This window comes from Ambystoma mexicanum, chromosome 1p, assembly GCF_040938575.1.
Source record: "Ambystoma mexicanum isolate Mex_15411 chromosome 1p, UKY_AmexF1_1, whole genome shotgun sequence".
NCBI classification, from domain to species: Eukaryota; Metazoa; Chordata; class Amphibia; order Caudata; family Ambystomatidae; genus Ambystoma; species Ambystoma mexicanum.
Genome location: NC_090921.1, coordinates 1028213804 through 1028233115, shown reverse-complemented (window position 1 = coordinate 1028233115; position 19312 = coordinate 1028213804). Strand labels below are relative to the sequence as shown.

At 41.2% G+C, this 19312-nt stretch overlaps 10 non-coding genes across 10 annotated transcripts; all 10 read left to right on the top strand.

The window, feature by feature from the left end:
- The first annotated feature begins 123 nt into the window (after positions 1-123).
- On the top strand, positions 124-209 carry TRNAY-GUA (transfer RNA tyrosine (anticodon GUA)). Its single transcript is given in 2 exon segments — positions 124-160; positions 174-209. It is a non-coding gene; the product is annotated as a tRNA-Tyr (tRNA).
- Positions 210-705: 496 nt separating this feature from the next.
- TRNAY-GUA (transfer RNA tyrosine (anticodon GUA)) lies at positions 706-791 on the top strand. The gene is given in 2 exon segments: positions 706-742; positions 756-791. It is a non-coding gene; the product is annotated as a tRNA-Tyr (tRNA).
- Positions 792-2591: 1800 nt separating this feature from the next.
- On the top strand, positions 2592-2677 carry TRNAY-GUA (transfer RNA tyrosine (anticodon GUA)). Its single transcript is given in 2 exon segments — positions 2592-2628; positions 2642-2677. It is a non-coding gene; the product is annotated as a tRNA-Tyr (tRNA).
- A 1853-nt stretch (positions 2678-4530) lies between these two features.
- On the top strand, positions 4531-4616 carry TRNAY-GUA (transfer RNA tyrosine (anticodon GUA)). The gene is given in 2 exon segments: positions 4531-4567; positions 4581-4616. It is a non-coding gene; the product is annotated as a tRNA-Tyr (tRNA).
- A 1090-nt stretch (positions 4617-5706) lies between these two features.
- On the top strand, positions 5707-5792 carry TRNAY-GUA (transfer RNA tyrosine (anticodon GUA)). Its single transcript is given in 2 exon segments — positions 5707-5743; positions 5757-5792. It is a non-coding gene; the product is annotated as a tRNA-Tyr (tRNA).
- A 1205-nt stretch (positions 5793-6997) lies between these two features.
- TRNAY-GUA (transfer RNA tyrosine (anticodon GUA)) lies at positions 6998-7083 on the top strand. The gene is given in 2 exon segments: positions 6998-7034; positions 7048-7083. It is a non-coding gene; the product is annotated as a tRNA-Tyr (tRNA).
- Positions 7084-9509: 2426 nt separating this feature from the next.
- TRNAY-GUA (transfer RNA tyrosine (anticodon GUA)) lies at positions 9510-9595 on the top strand. The gene is given in 2 exon segments: positions 9510-9546; positions 9560-9595. It is a non-coding gene; the product is annotated as a tRNA-Tyr (tRNA).
- A 2498-nt stretch (positions 9596-12093) lies between these two features.
- TRNAY-GUA (transfer RNA tyrosine (anticodon GUA)) lies at positions 12094-12179 on the top strand. The gene is given in 2 exon segments: positions 12094-12130; positions 12144-12179. It is a non-coding gene; the product is annotated as a tRNA-Tyr (tRNA).
- A 1159-nt stretch (positions 12180-13338) lies between these two features.
- Positions 13339-13424, top strand: TRNAY-GUA (transfer RNA tyrosine (anticodon GUA)). The gene is given in 2 exon segments: positions 13339-13375; positions 13389-13424. It is a non-coding gene; the product is annotated as a tRNA-Tyr (tRNA).
- Positions 13425-13915: 491 nt separating this feature from the next.
- On the top strand, positions 13916-14001 carry TRNAY-GUA (transfer RNA tyrosine (anticodon GUA)). The gene is given in 2 exon segments: positions 13916-13952; positions 13966-14001. It is a non-coding gene; the product is annotated as a tRNA-Tyr (tRNA).
- Positions 14002-19312: the final 5311 nt, after the last annotated feature.

The window sequence follows — 19312 nt, the reverse complement described above, 5'->3', positions numbered from 1 at the left end:
TACTCAATTCGGGAACCTCACAAGCCAAATTTGTAGTATTTTGCAAGAATTGCAAGAGATGTTTGAATGTCGACGGTTGAAGTGGAAGCTCGTATTGAGCTTGCTAGAGACTGGTTTGCCTAGCCTTCGATAGCTCAGTTGGTAGAGCGGAGGACTGTAGTGGTAAAACAGGCATCCTTAGGTCGCTGGTTCAAATCCGGCTCGAAGGAATTTTTGCCAAATGCACATTTTATTGAATACTTGGAAAGTAAAATACTTGGAAAGTAAAATAACAGACAATTTATAATTATATTATATTTCATCACTGAAAATAGATGCCTTTTGCTTTGAGGCTGTGGCCACGTTATTTTTCTGTCCAACACGAATCTTCATTGGTTTCCTGTGAGGTGTTTTGGATCCCCATCTCTTGCTATGAACTGGCAAAACAGCAGAATCCCCTTGACAATCTTGATTTCTCAAGGGAAATGAGAGAACACTATACACCATCCAAGATATTAAAATATTGTCAAGGCCCAACACGGCTGAATACTCTGAGGAGATGAGATGGCCTGTGAGGTGTCGCCTTTCAACTTTTCCCCCTTAGTATGGTGGTCAGTAACATGCGGGAGACTGCGGAGGGGGTCATTTTTTTAATTGGGAACTGATGTGCTTTTACTCAATTTGGGAACCTCACAAGCCAAGTTTGCTAGAGAATGATTTGCCAAGCCTTCGATAGCTCAGTTGGTAGAGCGGAGGACTGTAGTGGTAAAACAGGCATCCTTAGGTCGCTGGTTCAAATCCGGCTCGAAGGACTTTTGCCAAGTGCACATTTTATTGAATACTTGGAAAGTAAAATACTTGGAAAGTAAAATAACAGACAATTTATAATTATATTATATTTCATCACTGAAAATAGATGCCTTTTGCTTTGAGGCTGTCGCCACGTTATGTTTCTGTCCAACACCAATCTTCATTGGTTTCCTGTGAGGTGTTTTGGATCCCCATCTCTTGCTATGAACTGGCAAAACAGCAGAATCCCCTTGACAATCTTGATTTCTCAAGGGAAATGAGAGAACACTATACACCATCCAAGATATTAAAATATTGTCAAGGCCCAACACGGCTGAATACTCTGAGGAGATGGCCTGTGAGGCGCCGCCTTTCAACTTTTCCTCCTTAGTATGGTGGTCAGTAACATGCGGGAGACTGCGGAGGGGGTCATTTTTTTAATTGGGAACTGATGTGCTTTTACTCAATTCGGGAACCTCACAAGCCAAATTTGTAGTATTTTGCACGAATTGCAAGAGATGTTTACAAGTCGACGGTTGAAGTGGAAGCTCGTATTGAGTTTGCTAGAGAATGATTTGCCAAGCCTTCGAAAGCTCAGTTGGTAGAGCGGAGGACTGTAGTGATAAAACAGGCATCCTTAGGTCGCTGGTTCAAATCCGGCTCGAAGGACTTTTGCCAAATGCACATTTTATTGAATACTTGGAAAGTAAAATACTTGGAAAGTAAAATAACAGGCAATTTATAATTATATTATATTTCATCATTGAAAATAGATGCCTTTTGCTTTGAGGCTGTGGCCGCGTTATTTTTCTGTCCGAAACCAATCTTCGTTGGTTTCCTGTGAGGTGTTTTGGATCCCCATCTCTTGCTATGAACTGACAAAACAGCAGAATCCCCTTGACAATCTTGATTTCTCAAGGGAAATGGGAGAACACTATACACCATCCAAGATATTAAAATATTGTCAAGGCCCAACACGGCTGAATACTCTGAGGAGATGGCCTGTGAGGCGCGCCTTTCAACTTTTCCCCCTTAGTATGGTGGTCATGCGGGAGACTGTGGAGGGGGTCATTTTTTTAATTGAGAACTGATGTGCTTTTACTCAATTCGGGAACCTCACAAACAAAATTTGTAGTATTGTGCACGAATTGAAAGAGATGTTTACAAATCTACGGTTGAAGTGGAAGCTCGTATTGAGTTTGCTAGAGAATGATTTGCCAAGCCTTCGATAGCTCGTCGCTGGTTCAAATCCGGCTCAAAGGACTTTTGCCAAATGCACATTTTATTGAATACTTGGAAAGTAAAATACTTGGAAAGTAAAATAACAGACAATTTATAATTATATTATATTTCATCACTGAAAATAGATGCCTTTTGCTTTGAGGCTGTGGCCACGTTATTTTTCTGTCCAACACGAATCTTCCTTGGTTTCCTGTGAGGTGTTTTGGATCCCCATTTCTTGCTATGAACTGGCAAAACAGCAGAATCCCCTTGACAATCTTGATTTCTCAAGGAAAATGAGAGAATACTAGACACCATCCAAGATATTAAAATATTGTCATGGCCGAACACTGATGAATACTCTGAGGAGATGGCCTGCGAGGCGCCGCCTTTCAACTTTACCTCCTTAGTATGGTGGTCAGTAACATGCGGGAGACTGCGGAGGGGGTCATTTTTTTAATTGTGAACTGATGTGCTTTTACTCAATTCGGGAACCTCACAAGCCAAATTTGTAGTATTTTGCAAGAATTGCAAGAGATGTTTGAATGTCGACGGTTGAAGTGGAAGCTCGTATTGAGCTTGCTAGAGACTGATTTGCCTAGCCTTCGATAGCTCAGTTGGTAGAGCGGAGGACTGTAGTGGTAAAACAGGCATCCTTAGGTCGCTGGTTCAAATCCGGCTCGAAGGAATTTTTGCCAAATGCACATTTTATTGAATACTTGGAAAGTAAAATACTTGGAAAGTAAAATAACAGACAATTTATAATTATATTATATTTCATCACTGAAAATAGATGCCTTTTGCTTTGAGGCTGTGGCCACGTTATTTTTCTGTCCAACACGAATCTTCATTGGTTTCCTGTGAGGTGTTTTGTATCCCCATCTCTTGCTATGAACTGGCAAAACAGCAGAATCCCCTTGACAATCTTGATTTCTCAAGGGAAATGAGAGAACACTATACACCATCCAAGATATTAAAATATTGTCAAGGCCCAACACGGCTGAATACTCTGAGGAGATGGCCTGTGAGGTGTCGCCTTTCAACTTTTCCCCCTTAGTATGGTGGTCAGTAACATGCGGGAGACTGCGGAGGGGGTCATTTTTTAAATTGGGAACTGATGTGCTTTTACTCAATTCGGGAACCTCACAAGCCAAATTTGTAGTATTTTGCACGAATTGCAAGAGATGTTTACAAGTCGACGGTTGAAGTGGAAGCTCGTATTGAGTTTGCTAGAGACTGATTTGCCAAGCCTTCGATAGCTCAGTTGGTAGAGCGGAGGACTTTAGTGGTAAAACAGGCATCATTTGGTCACTGGTTCAAATCCGGCTCGAAGGACTTTTGCCAAATGCACATTTTATTGAATACTTGGAAAGTAAAATACTTGGAAAGTAAAATAACAGACAATTTATAATTATATTATATTTCATCACTGAAAATAGATGCCTTTTGCTTTGAGGCTGTGGCCACGTTATTTTTCTGTCCAACACGAATCTTCATTGGTTTCCTGTCAGGTGTTTTGGATCCCCATCTCTTGCTATGAACTGGCAAAACAGCAGAATCCTTTTGACAATCTTGATTTCTCAAGGGAAATGAGAGAACACTATACACCATCCAAGATATTAAAATATTGTCAAGGCCCAACACGGCTGAATACTCTGAGGAGATAGCCTGTGAGGCGCCGCCTTTCAACTTTTCCCCCTTAGTATGGTGGTCAGTAACATGCGGGAGACTGCGGAGGGGGTCATTTTTTTAATTGTGAACTGATGTGCTTTTATCCAATTCGGGAACCTCACAAGCCAAATTTGTAGTATTTTGCACGAATTGCAAGAGATGTTTGAATGTCGACGGTTGAAGTGGAAGCTCGTATTGAGCTTGCTAGAGCCTGTTTTGCCAAGCCTTCGATAGCTCAGTTGGTAGAGCAGAGGACTGTAGTGGTAAAACAGGCATCCTTAGGTCGCTGGTTCAAATGCAGATTGAAGGACTTTTGCCAAATGCAAATTTTATTGAATACTTGGAAAGTAAAATGCTTGGAAAATAAAATAACAGACAATTTATAATTATATTATATTTCATCATTGAAAATAGATGCCTTTTGCTTTGAGGCTGTCGCCACGTTATGTTTCTGTCCAACACCAATCTTCATTGGTTTCCTGTGAGGTGTTTTGGATCCCCATCTCTTGCTATGAACTGGCAAAACAGCAGAATCCCCTTGACAATCTTGATTTCTCAAGGGAAATGAGAGAACACTATACACCATCCAAGATATTAAAATATTGTCAAGGCCCAACACGGCTGAATACTCTGAGGAGATGGCCTGTGAGGCGCCGCCTTTCAACTTTTCCTCCTTAGTATGGTGGTCAGTAACATGCGGGAGACTGCGGAGGGGGTCATTTTTTTAATTGGGAACTGATGTGCTTTTACTCAATTCGGGAACCTCACAAGCCAAATTTGTAGTATTTTGCACGAATTGCAAGAGATGTTTACAAGTCGACGGTTGAAGTGGAAGCTCGTATTGAGTTTGCTAGAGAATGATTTGCCAAGCCTTCGATAGCTCAGTTGGTAGAGCGGAGGACTGTAGTGATAAAACAGGCATCCTTAGGTCGCTGGTTCAAATCCGGCTCGAAGGACTTTTGCCAAATGCACATTTTATTGAATACTTGGAAAGTAAAATACTTGGAAAGTAAAATAACAGACAATTTATAATTATATTATATTTCATCATTGAAAATAGATGCCTTTTGCTTTGAGGCTGTGGCCACGTTATTTTTCTGTCCGAAACCAATCTTCGTTGGTTTCCTGTGAGGTGTTTTGGATCCCCATCTCTTGCTATGAACTGACAAAACAGCAGAATCCCCTTGACAATCTTGATTTCTCAAGGGAAATGGGAGAACACTATACACCATCCAAGATATTAAAATATTGTCAAGGCCCAACACGGCTGAATACTCTGAGGAGATGGCCTGTGAGGCGCGCCTTTCAACTTTTCCCCCTTAGTATGGTGGTCAGTAACATGCGGGAGACTGCGGAGGGGGTCATTTTTTTAATTGAGAACTGATGTGCTTTTACTCAATTCGGGAACCTCACAAGCCAAATTTGTAGTATTTTGCACGAATTGCAAGAGATGTTTACAAGTCGACGGTTGAAGTGGAAGCTCGTATTGAGTTTGCTAGAGAATGATTTGCCAAGCCTTCGATAGCTCGTCGCTGGTTCAAGTCCGGCTCAAAGGACTTTTGCCAAATGCACATTTTATTGAATACTTGGAAAGTAAAATACTTGGAAAGTAAAATAACAGACAATTTATAATTATATTATATTTCATCACTGAAAATAGATGCCTTTTGCTTTGAGGCTGTGGCCACGTTATTTTTCTGTCCAACACGAATCTTCATTGGTTTCCTGTGAGGTGTTTTGGATCCCCATCTCTTGCTATGAACTGGCAAAACAGCAGAATCCCCTTGACAATCTTGATTTCTCAAGGGAAATGAGAGAACACTATACACCATCCAAGATATTAAAATATTGTCAAGGCCCAACACGGCTGAATACTCTGAGGAGATGGCCTGTGAGGTGTCGCCTTTCAACTTTTCCCCCTTAGTATGGTGGTCAGTAACATGCGGGAGACTGCGGAGGGGGTCATTTTTTTAATTGGGAACTGATGTGCTTTTACTCAATTTGGGAACCTCACAAGCCAAGTTTGCTAGAGATTGATTTGCCAAGCCTTCGATAGCTCAGTTGGTAGAGCGGAGGATTGTAGTGGTAAAACAGGCATCCTTAGGTCGCTGGTTCAAATCCGGCTTGAAGGACTTTTGCCAAGTGCACATTTTATTGAATACTTGGAAAGTAAAATACTTGGAAAGTAAAATAACAGACAATTTATAATTATATTATATTTCATCACTGAAAATAGATGCCTTTTGCTTTGAGGCTGTGGCCACGTTATTTTTCTGTCCAACACGAATCTTCCGTGGTTTCCTGTGAGGTGTTTTGGATCCCCATTTCTTGCTATGAACTGGCAAAACAGCAGAATCCCCTTGACAATCTTGATTTCTCAAGGAAAATGAGAGAACACTATACACCATCCAAGATATTAAAATATTGTCATGGCCGAACACTGATGAATACTCTGAGGAGATGGCCTGCGAGGCGCCGCCTTTCAACTTTTCCTCCTTAGTATGGTGGTCAGTAACATGCGGGAGACTGCGGAGGGGGTCATTTTTTTAATTGTGAACTGATGTGCTTTTACTCAATTCGGGAACCTCACAAGCCAAATTTGTAGTATTTTGCAAGAATTGCAAGAGATGTTTGAATGTCGACGGTTGAAGTGGAAGCTCGTATTGAGCTTGCTAGAGACTGATTTGCCTAGCCTTCGATAGCTCAGTTGGTAGAGCGGAGGACTGTAGTGGTAAAACAGGCATCCTTAGGTCGCTGGTTCAAATGCGGCTCGAAGGACTTTTGCCAAATGCACATTTTATTGAATACTTGGAAAGTAAAATACTTGGAAAGTAAAATAACAGACAATTTATAATTATATTATATTTCATCATTGAAAATAGATGCCTTTTGCTTTGAGGCTGTGGCCACGTTATTTTTCTGTCCGAAACCAATCTTCGTTGGTTTCCTGTGAGGTGTTTTGGATCCCCATCTCTTGCTATGAACTGACAAAACAGCAGAATCCCCTTGACAATCTTGATTTCTCAAAGGAAATGGGAGAACACTATACACCATCCAAGATATTAAAATATTGTCAAGGCCCAACACGGCTGAATACTCTGAGGAGATGGCCTGTGAGGCGCGCCTTTCAACTTTTCCCCCTTAGTATGGTGGTCAGTAACATGCGGGAGACTGCGGAGGGGGTCATTTTTTTAATTGAGAACTGATGTGCTTTTACTCAATTCGGGAACCTCACAAGCCAAATTTGTAGTTTTTTGCAAGAATTGCAAGAGATGTTTGAATGTCGACGGTTGAAGTGGAAGCTCGTATTGAGCTTGCTAGAGACTGATTTGACTAGCCTTCGATAGCTCAGTTGGTAGAGCGGAGGACTGTAGTGGTAAAACAGGCATCCTTAGGTCGCTGGTTCAAATCCGGCTCGAAGGAATTTTTGCCAAATGCACATTTCATTGAATACTTGGAAAGTAAAATACTTGGAAAGTAAAATAACAGACAATTTATAATTATATTATATTTCATCACTGAAAATAGATGCCTTTTGCTTTGAGGCTGTGGCCACGTTATTTTTCTGTCCAACACGAATCTTCATTGGTTTCCTGTGAGGTGTTTTGGATCCCCATCTCTTGCTATGAACTGGCAAAACAGCAGAATCCCCTTGACAATCTTGATTTCTCAAGGGAAATGAGAGAACACTATACACCATCCAAGATATTAAAATATTGTCAAGGCCCAACACGGCTGAATACTCTGAGGAGATGGCCTGTGAGGTGTCGCCTTTCAACTTTTCCCCCTTAGTATGGTGGTCAGTAACATGCGGGAGACTGCGGAGGGGGTCATTTTTTTAATTGGGAACTGATGTGCTTTTACTCAATTTGGGAACCTCACAAGCCAAGTTTGCTAGAGAATGATTTGCCAAGCCTTCGATAGCTCAGTTGGTAGAGCGGAGGATTGTAGTGGTAAAACAGGCATCCTTAGGTCGCTGGTTCAAATCCGGCTTGCAGGACTTTTGCCAAGTGCACATTTTATTGAATACTTGGAAAGTAAAATACTTGGAAAGTAAAATAACAGACAATTTATAATTATATTATATTTCATCACTGAAAATAGATGCCTTTTGATTTGAGGCTGTGGCCACGTTATTTTTCTGTCCGACACCAATCTTCGTTGGTTTCCTGTGAGGTGTTTTGGATCCCCATCTCTTGCTATGAACTGACAAAACAGCAGAATCCCCTTGACAATCTTGATTTCTCAAGGGAAATGGGAGAACACTATACATCATCCAAGATATTAAAATATTGTCAAGGCCCAACACGGCTGAATACTCTGAGGAGATGGCCTGTGAGGCGCCGCCTTTCAACTTTTCCCCCTTAGTATGGTGGTCAGTAACATGCGGGAGACTGCGGAGGGGGTCATTTTTTAAATTGGGAACTGATGTGCTTTTACTCAATTCGGGAACCTCACAAGCCAAATTTGTAGTATTTTGCACGAATTGCAAGAGATGTTTACAAGTCGACGGTTGAAGTGGAAGCTCGTATTGAGTTTGCTAGAGACTGATTTGCCAAGCCTTCGATAGCTCAGTTGGTAGAGCGGAGGACTGTAGTTGTAAAACAGGCATCATTAGGTCACTGGTTCAAATCCGGCTCGAAGGACTTTTGCCAAATGCACATTTTATTGAATACTTGGAAAGTAAAATACTTGGAAAGTAAAATAACAGACAATTTATAATTATATTATATTTCATCACTGAAAATAGATGCCTTTTGCTTTGAGGTTGTGACCATGTTATTTTTCTGTCCAACACAAATCTTCGTTGGTTTCCTGTGAGGTGTTTTGGATCCCCATCTCTTGCTATGAACTGACAAAACAGCAGAATCCCCTTGACAATCTTGATTTCTCAAGGGAAATGGGAGAACACTATACACCATCCAAGATATTAAAATATTGTCAAGGCCCAACGCGGCTGAATACTCTGAGGAGATGGCCTGTGAGGTGCCGCCTTTCAACTTTTCCCCCTTAGTATGGTGGTCAGTAACATGCGGGAGACTGCGGAGGGGGTCATTTTTTTAATTGGGAACTGATGTGCTTTGACTCAATTCGGGAACCTCACAAGCCAAATTTGTAGTATTTTGCACGAATTGCAAGAGATGTTTACAAGTCGACGGTTGAAGTGGAAGCTCGTATTGAGTTTGCTAGAGTTGATTTGCCAAGCCTTTGATAGCTCAGTTGGTAGAGCGGAGGACTGTAATGGTAAAACAGGCATCCTTAGGTCGCTGGTTCAAATCCGGCCAAAGGACTTTTGCCAAATGCACATTTTATTGAATACTTGGAAAGTAAAATACTTGGAAAGTAAAATAACAGACAATTTATAATTATATTATATTTCATTACTGAAAATAGATGCCTTTTGCTTTGAGGCTGTGGCCACGTTATTTTTCTGATCAACACAAATCTTCATTGGTTTCCTGTCAGGTGTTTTGGATCCCCATCTCTTGCTATGAACTGGCAAAACAGCAGAATCCCCTTGACAATCTTGATTTCTCAAGGGAAATGAGAGAACAGTATACACCATCCAAGATATTAAAATATTGTCAAGGCCCAACACGGCTGAATACTCTGAGGAGATGGCCTGTGAGGCGCCGCCTTTCAACTTTTCCCCCTTAGTATGGTGGTCAGTAACATGCGGGAGACTGCGGAGGGGGTCATTTTTTTAATTGGGAACTGATGTGCTTTTACTCAATTCGGGAACCTCACAAGCCAAATTTGTAGTATTTTGCACGAATTGCAAGAGATGTTTACAAGTCGACGGTTTAAGTGGAAGCTCGTATTGAGTTTGCTAGAGTTGATTTGCCAAGCCTTCGATAGCTCAGTTGGTAGAGCGGAGGACTGTAGTGGTAAAACAGGCATCCTTAGGTTGCTGGTTCAAATCCGGCTCGAAGGACTTTTGCCAAATGCAAATTTTATTGAATACTTGGAAAGTAAAATACTTGGAAAATAAAATAACAGACAATTTATAATTATATTATATTTCATCACTGAAAATAGATGCCTTTTGCTTTGAGGCTGTGGCCACGTTATGTTTCTGTCCAACACCAATCTTCATTGTTTTCCTGTGAGGTGTTTTGGATCCCCATCTCTTGCTATGAACTGGCAAACAGCAGAATCCCCTTGACAATCTTGATTTCTCAAGGGAAATGGGAGAACACTATACACCATCCAAGATATTAAAATATTGTCAAGGCCGAACACTGATGAATACTCTGAGGAGATGGCCTGTGAGGCGCCGCCTTTCAACTTTTCCTCCTTAGTATGGTGGTCAGTAACATGCGGGAGACTGCGGAGGGGGTCATTTTTTTTAATTGGGAACTGATGTGCTTTTACTCAATTCGGGAACCTAACAAGCCAAATTTGTAGTATTTTGCACGAATTGCAATAGATGTTTGCATGTCGACGGTTGAAGTGGAAGCTCGTATTGAGCTTGCTAGAGACTGATTTGCCAAGCCTTCGATAGCTCAGTTGGTAGAGCGGAGGACTGTAGTGGTAAAACAGGCATCCTTAGGTCGCTGGTTGAAATCCGGATCGAAGGACTTTTGCCAAATGCAAATTTTATTGAATACTTGGAAAGTAAAATACTTGGAAAATAAAATAACAGACAATTTATAATTATATTATATTTCATCACTGAAAATAGATGCCTTTTGCTTTGAGGCTGTGACCATGTTATTTTTCTGTCCAACACGAATCTTCGTTGGTTTCCTGTGAGGTGTTTTGGATCCCCATCTCTTGCTATGAACTGACAAAACAGCAGAATCCCATTGACAATCTTGATTTCTCAAGGGAAATGGGAGAACACTATACACCATCCAAGATATTAAAATATTGTCAAGGCCCAACGCAGCTGAATACTCTGAGGAGATGGCCTGTGAGGTGCCGCCTTTCAACTTTTCCCCCTTAGTATGGTGGTCAGTAACATGCGGGAGACTGCGGAGGGGGTCATTTTTTTAATTGGGAACTGATGTGCTTTTACTCAATTCGGGAACCTCACAAGCCAAATTTGTAGTATTTTGCACGAATTGCAAGAGATGTTTACAAGTCGACGGTTGAAGTGGAAGCTCGTATTGAGTTTGCTAGAGACTGATTTGCCAAGCCTTCGATAGCTCAGTTGGTAGAGCGGAGGACTGTAGTGGTAAAACAGGCATCATTAGGTCACTGGTTCAAATCCGGCTCGAAGGACTTTTGCCAAATGCACATTTTATTGAATACTTGGAAAGTAAAATACTTGGAAAGTAAAATAACAGACAATTTATAATTATATTATATTTCATTACTGAAAATAGATGCCTTTTGCTTTGAGGCTGTGGCCACGTTATTTTTCTGTCCAACACGAATCTTCATTGGTTTCCTGTCAGGTGTTTTGGATCCCCATCTCTTGCTATGAACTGGCAAAACAGCAGAATCCCCTTAACAATCTTGATTTCTCAAGGGAAATGAGAGAACACTATACACCATCCAAGATATTAAAATATTGTCAAGGCCCAACACGGCTGAATACTCTGAGGAGATGGCCTGTGAGGCGCCGCCTTTCAACTTTTCCCCCTTAGTATGGTGGTCAGTAACATGCGGGAGACTGCGGAGGGGGTCATTTTTTTAATTGTGAACTGATGTGCTTTTACTCAATTCGGGAACCTCACAAGCCAAATTTGTAGTATTTTGCACGAATTGCAAGAGATGTTTGAATGTCGACGGTTGAAGTGGAAGCTCGTATTGAGCTTGCTAGAGCCTGGTTTGCCAAGCCTTCAATAGCTCAGTTGGTAGAGCAGAGGACTGTAGTGGTAAAACAGGCATCCTTAGGTCGCTGGTTCAAATGCAGATTGAAGGACTTTTGCCAAATGCAAATTTTATTGAATACTTGGAAAGTAAAATGCTTGGAAAATAAAATAACAGACAATTTATAATTATATTATATTTCATCATTGAAAATAGATGCCTTTTGCTTTGAGGCTGTCGCCACGTTATGTTTCTGTCCAACACCAATCTTCATTGGTTTCCTGTGAGGTGTTTTGGATCCCCATCTCTTGCTATGAACTGGCAAAACAGCAGAATCCCCTTGACAATCTTGATTTCTCAAGGGAAATGAGAGAACACTATACACCATCCAAGATATTAAAATATTGTCAAGGCCCAACACGGCTGAATACTCTGAGGAGATGGCCTGTGAGGCGCCGCCTTTCAACTTTTCCTCCTTAGTATGGTGGTCAGTAACATGCGGGAGACTGCGGAGGGGGTCATTTTTTTAATTGGGAACTGATGTGCTTTTACTCAATTCGGGAACCTCACAAGCCAAATTTGTAGTATTTTGCACGAATTGCAAGAGATGTTTACAAGTCGACGGTTGAAGTGAAAGCTCGTATTGAGTTTGCTAGAGAATGATTTGCCAAGCCTTCGATAGCTCAGTTGGTAGAGCAGAGGACTGTAGTGATAAAACAGGCATCCTTAGGTCGCTGGTTCAAATCCGGCTCGAAGGACTTTTGCCAAATGCACATTTTATTGAATACTTGGAAAGTAAAATACTTGGAAAGTAAAATAACAGACAATTTATAATTATATTATATTTCATCATTGAAAATAGATGCCTTTTGCTTTGAGGCTGTGGCCACGTTATTTTTCTGTCCGAAACCAATCTTCGTTGGTTTCCTGTGAGGTGTTTTGGATCCCCATCTCTTGCTATGAACTGACAAAACAGCAGAATCCCCTTGACAATCTTGATTTCTCAAGGGAAATGGGAGAACACTATACACCATCCAAGATAGTAAAATATTGTCAAGGCCCAACACGGCTGAATACTCTGAGGAGATGGCCTGTGAGGCGCGCCTTTCAACTTTTCCCCCTTAGTATGGTGGTCAGTAACATGCGGGAGACTGCGGAGGGGGTCATTTTTGTAATTGAGAACTGATGTGCTTTTACTCAATTCGGGAACCTCACAAGCCAAATTTGTAGTATTTTGCAGTAATTGCAAGAGATGTTTACAAGTCGACGGTTGAAGTGGAAGCTCGTATTGAGTTTGCTAGAGAATGATTTGCCAAGCCTTCGATAGCTCGTCGCTGGTTCAAATCCGGCTCAAAGGACTTTTGCCAAATGCACATTTTATTGAATACTTGGAAAGTAAAATACTTGGAAAGTAAAATAACAGACAATTTATAATTATATTATATTTCATCACTGAAAATAGATGCCTTTTGCTTTGAGGCTGTGGCCACGTTATTTTTCTGTCCAACACGAATCTTCTTTGGTTTCCTGTGAGGTGTTTTGGATCCCCATTTCTTGCTATGAACTGGCAAAACAGCAGAATCCCCTTGACAATCTTGATTTCTCAAGGAAAATGAGAGAACACTATACACCATCCAAGATATTAAAATATTGTCATGGCCGAACACTGATGAATACTCTGAGGAGATGGCCTGCGAGGCGCCGCCTTTCAACTTTTCCTCCTTAGTATGGTGGTCAGTAACATGCGGGAGACTGCGGAGGGGGTCATTTTTTTAATTGTGAACTGATGTGCTTTTACTCAATTCGGAACCTCACAAGCCAAATTTGTAGTATTTTGCAAGAATTGCAAGAGATGTTTGAATGTCGACGGTTGAAGTGGAAGTTCGTATTGAGCTTGCTAGAGACTGATTTGCCTAGCCTTCGATAGCTCAGTTGGTAGAGCGGAGGACTGTAGTGGTAAAACAGGCATCCTTAGGTCGCTGGTTCAAATCCGGCTCGAAGGAATTTTTGCCAAATGCACATTTTATTGAATACTTGGAAAGTAAAATACTTGGAAAGTAAAATAACAGACAATTTATAATTATATTATATTTCATCACTGAAAATAGATGCCTTTTGCTTTGAGGCTGTGGCCACGTTATTTTTCTGTCCAACACGAATCTTCATTGGTTTCCTGTGAGGTGTTTTGGATCCCCATCTCTTGCTATGAACTGGCAAAACAGCAGAATCCCCTTGACAATCTTGATTTCTCAAGGGAAATGAGAGAACACTATACACCATCCAAGATATTAAAATATTGTCAAGGCCCAACACGGCTGAATACTCTGAGGAGATGGCCTGTGAGGTGTCGCCTTTCAACTTTTCCCCCTTAGTATGGTGGTCAGTAACATGCGGGAGACTGCGGAGGGGGTCATTTTTTTAATTGGGAACTGATGTGCTTTTACTCAATTTGGGAACCTCACAAGCCAAGTTTGCTAGAGAATGATTTGCCAAGCCTTCGATAGCTCAGTTGGTAGAGCGGAGGACTGTAGTGGGAAAACAGGCATCCTTAGGTCGCTGGTTCAAATCCGGCTCGAAGGACTTTTGCCAAGTGCACATTTTATTGAATACTTGGAAAGTAAAATACTTGGAAAGTAAAATAACAGACAATTTATAATTATATTATATTTCATCACTGAAAATAGATGCCTTTTGATTTGAGGCTGTGGCCACGTTATTTTTCTGTCCGACACCAATCTTCGTTGGTTTCCTGTGAGTTGTTTTGGATCCCCATCTCTTGCTATGAACTGACAAAACAGCAGAATCCCCTTGACAATCTTGATTTCTCAAGGGAAATGGGAGAACACTATACATCATCCAAGATATTAAAATATTGTCAAGGCCCAACACGGCTGAATACTCTGAGGAGATGGCCTGTGAGGCGCCGCCTTTCAACTTTTCCCCCTTAGTATGGTGGTCAGTAACATGCGGGAGACTGCGGAGGGGGTCATTTTTTAAATTGGGAACTGATGTGCTTTTACTCAATTCGGGAACCGCACAAGCCAAATTTGTAGTATTTTGCACGAATTGCAAGAGATGTTTACAAGTCGACGGTTGAAGTGGAAGCTCGTATTGAGTTTGCTAGAGACTAATTTGCCAAGCCTTCGATAGCTCAGTTGGTAGAGCGGAGGACTGTAGTGGTAAAACAGGCATCATTAGGTCACTGGTTCAAATCCGGCTCGAAGGACTTTTGCCAAATGCACATTTTATTGAATACTTGGAAAGTAAAATACTTGGAAAGTAAAATAACAGACAATTTATAATTATATTATATTTCATCACTGAAAATAGATGCCTTTTGCTTTGAGGCTGTGACCATGTTATTTTTCTGTCCAACACGAATCTTCGTTGGTTTCCTGTGAGGTGTTTTGGATCCCCATCTCTTGCTATGAACTGACAAAACAGCAGAATCCCCTTGACAATCTTGATTTCTCAAGGGAAATGGGAGAACACTATACACCATCCAAGATATTAAAATATTGTCAAGGCCCAACGCGGCTGAATACTCTGAGGAGATGGCCTGTGAGGTGCCGCCTTTCAACTTTTCCCCCTTAGTATGGTGGTCAGTAACATGCGGGAGACTGCGGAGGGGGTCATTTTTTTAATTGGGAACTGATGTGCTTTTACTCAATTCGGGAACCTCACAAGCCAAATTTGTAGTATGTTGCACGAATTGCAAGAGATGTTTACAAGTCGATGGTTGAAGTGGAAGCTCGTATTGAGTTTGCTAGAGTTGATTTGCCAAGCCTTCGATAGCTCAGTTGGTAGAGCGGAGGACTGTAATGGTAAAACAGGCATCCTTAGGTCGCTGGTTCAAATCCGGCCAAAGGACTTTTGCCAAATGCACATTTTATTGAATACTTGGAAAGTAAAATACTTGGAAAGTAAAATAACATACAATTTATAATTATATTATATTTCATTACTGAAAATAGATGCCTTTTGCTTTGAGGCTGTGGCCACGTTATTTTTCTGTCCAACACGAATCTTCATTGGTTTCCTGTCAGGTGTTTTGGATCCCCATCTCTTGCTATGAACTGGCAAAACAGCAGAATCCCCTTGACAATCTTGATTTCTCAAGGGAAATGAGAGAACACTATACACCATCCAAGATATTAAAATATTGTCAAGGCCCAACACGGCTGAATACTCTGAGGAGATGGCCTGTGAGGCGCCGCCTTTCAACTTTTCCCCCTTAGTATGGTGGTCAGTAACATGCGGGAGACTGCGGAGGGGGTCATTTTTTTAATTGTGAACTGATGTGCTTTTACTCAATTCGGGAACCTCACAAGCCAAATTTGTAGTATTTTGCACGAATTGCAAGAGATGTTTGAATGTCGACGGTTGAAGTGGAAGCTCGTATTGAGCTTGCTAGAGCCTGGTTTGCCAAGCCTTCGATAGCTCAGTTGGTAGAGCAGAGGACTGTAGTGGTAAAACAGGCATCCTTAGGTCGCTGGTTCAAATGCAGATTGAAGGACTTTTGCCAAATGCAAATTTTATTGAATACTTGGAAAGTAAAATGCTTGGAAAATAAAATAACAGACAATTTATAATTATATTATATTTCATCATTGAAAATAGATGCCTTTTGCTTTGAGGCTGTCGCCACGTTATGTTTCTGTCCAACACCAATCTTCATTGGTTTCCTGTGAGGTGTTTTGGATCCCCATCTCTTGCTATGAACTGGCAAAACAGCAGAATCCCCTTGACAATCTTGATTTCTCAAGGGAAATGAGAGAACACTATACACCATCCAAGATATTAAAATATTGTCAAGGCCCAACACGGCTGAATACTCTGAGGAGATGGCCTGTGAGGCGCCGCCTTTCAACTTTTCCTCCTTAGTATGGTGGTCAGTAACATGCGGGAGACTGCGGAGGGGGTCATTTTTTAAATTGGGAACTGATGTGCTTTTACTCAATTCGGGAACCTCACAAGCCAAATTTGTAGTATTTTGCACGAATTGCAAGAGATGTTTACAAGTCGACGGTTGAAGTGGAAGCTCGTATTGAGTTTGCTAGAGACTGATTTGCCAAGCCTTCGATAGCTCAGTTGGTAGAGCGGAGGACTGTAGTGGTAAAACAGGCATCATTAGGTCACTGGTTCAAATCCGGCTCGAAGGACTTTTGCCAAATGCACATTTTATTGAATACTTGGAAAGTAAAATACTTGGAAAGTAAAATAACAGACAATTTATAATTATATTATATTTCATTACTGAAAATAGATGCCTTTTGCTTTGAGGCTGTGGCCACGTTATTTTTCTGTCCAACACGAATCTTCATTGGTTTCCTGTCAGGTGTTTTGGATCCCCATCTCTTGCTATGAACTGGCAAAACAGCAGAATCCCCTTGACAATCTTGATTTCTCAAGGGAAATGAGAGAACACTATACACCATCCAAGATATTAAAATATTGTCAAGGCCCAACACGGCTGAATACTCTGAGGAGATGGCCTGTGAGGCGCCGCCTTTCAACTTTTCCCCCTTAGTATGGTGGTCAGTAACATGCGGGAGACTGCGGAGGGGGTCATTTTTTTAATTGGGAACTGATGTGCTTTTACTCAATTCGGGAACCTCACAAGCCAAATTTGTAGTATTTTGCACGAATTGCAAGAGATGTTTACAAGTCGACGGTTGAAGTAGAAGCTCGTATTGAGTTTGCTAGAGAATGATTTGCCAAGCCTTTGATAGCTCAGTTGGTAGAGCGGAGGACTGTAGTGGTACAACAGGCATCCTTAGGTCGCTGGTTCAAATCCGGCTCGAAGGCCTTTTGCCAAATGCAAATTTTATTGAATACTTGGAAAGTAAAATACTTGGAAAGTAAAATAACAGACAATTTATAATTATATTATATTTCATCACTGAAAATAGATGCCTTTTGCTTTGAGGCTGTGGCCACGTTATGTTTCTGTCCAACACGAATCTTCATTGGTTTCATGTGAGGTGTTTTGGATCCCCATCTCTTGCTATGAACTGGCAAAACAGCAGAATCCCCTTGACAATCTTGATTTCTCAAGGGAAATGAGAGAACACTATACACCATCCAAGATATTAAAATATTGTCAAGGCCCAACACGGCTGAATACTCTGAGGAGATGGCCTGTGAGGCGCCGCCTTTCAACTTTTCCCCCTTAGTATGGTGGTCAGTAACATGCGGGAGACTGCGGAGGGGGTCATTTTTTTAATTGGGAACTGATGTGCTTTTACTCAATTCGGGAACCTCACAAGCCAAATTTGTAGTATTTTGCACGAATTGCAAGAGATGTTTACAAGTCGACGGTTGAAGTAGAAGCTCGTATTGAGTTTGCTAGAGAATGATTTGCCAAGCCTTTGATAGCTCAGTTGGTAGAGCGGAGCACTGTAGTGGTACAACAGGCATCCTTAGGTCGCTGGTTCAAATCCGGCTCGAAGGCCTTTTGCCAAATGCAAATTTTATTGAATACTTGGAAAGTAAAATACTTGGAAAGTAAAATAACAGACAATTTATAATTATATTATATTTCATCACTGAAAATAGATGCCTTTTGCTTTGAGGCTGTGGCCACGTTATGTTTCTGTCCAACACGAATCTTCATTGGTTTCATGTGAGGTGTTTTGGATCCCCATCTCTTGCTATGAACTGGCAAAACAGCAGAATCCCCTTGACAATCTTGATTTCTCAAGGGAAATGAGAGAACACTATACACCATCCAAGATATTAAAATATTGTCAAGGCCCAACACGGCTGAATACTCTGAGGAGAGGGCCTGTGAGGCGCTGCCTTTCAACTTTTCCCCCTTAGTATGGTGGTCATTAACATGCGGGAGACTGCGGAGGGGGTCATTTTTTTAATTGGGAAATGATGTGCTTTTACTCAATTCGGGAACCTCACAAGCCAAATTTGTAGTATTTTGCACGAATTGCAAGAGATGTTTACAAGTCGACGGTTGAAGTGGAAGCTCGTATTGAGTTTGCTAGAGTTGATTTGCCAAGCCTTTGATAGCTCAGTTGGTAGAGCGGAGGACAGTAATGGTAAAACAGGCATCCTTAGGTTGCTGGTTCAAATCCGGCTCGAAGGACTTTTGCCAAATGCAAATTTTATTGAATACTTGGAAAGTAAAATACTTGGAAAATAAAATAACAGACAATTTATAATTATATTATATGTCATCACTGAAAATAGATGCCTTTTGCTTTGAGGCTGTGGCCACGTTATGTTTCTGTCCAACACCAATCTTCATTGATTTCCTGTGAGGTGTTTTGGATCCCAATCTCTTGCTATGAACTGGCAAAACAGCAGAATCCCCTTGACAATCTTGATTTCTCAAGGGAAATGAGAGAACACTATACACCATCCAAGATATTAAAATATTGTCAAGGCCCAACACGGCTGAATACTCTGAGGAGATGGCCTGTGAGGCGCCGCCTTTCAACTTTTCCTCCTTAGTATGGTGGTCAGTAACATGCGGGAGACTGCGGAGGGGGTCATTTTTTTAATTGGGAACTGATGTGCTTTTACTCAATTCGGGAACCCCACAAGCCAAATTTGTAGTATTTTGCACGAATTGCAAGAGATGTTTACAAGTCGACGGTTGAAGTGGAAGCTCGTATTGAGTTTGCTAGAGAATGATTTGCCAAGCCTTCGATTGCTCAGTTGGTAGAGCGGAGCACTGTAGTGGTAAAACAGGCATCCTTAGGTCGCTGGTTCAAATCCTGCTCGAAGGACTTTTGCCAAATGCAAATTTTATTGAATACTTGGAAAGTAAAATACTTGGATAGTAAAATAACAGACAATTTATAATTATATTATATTTCATCACTGAAAATAGATGCCTTTTGCTTTGAGGCTGTGGCCACGTTATGTTTCTGTC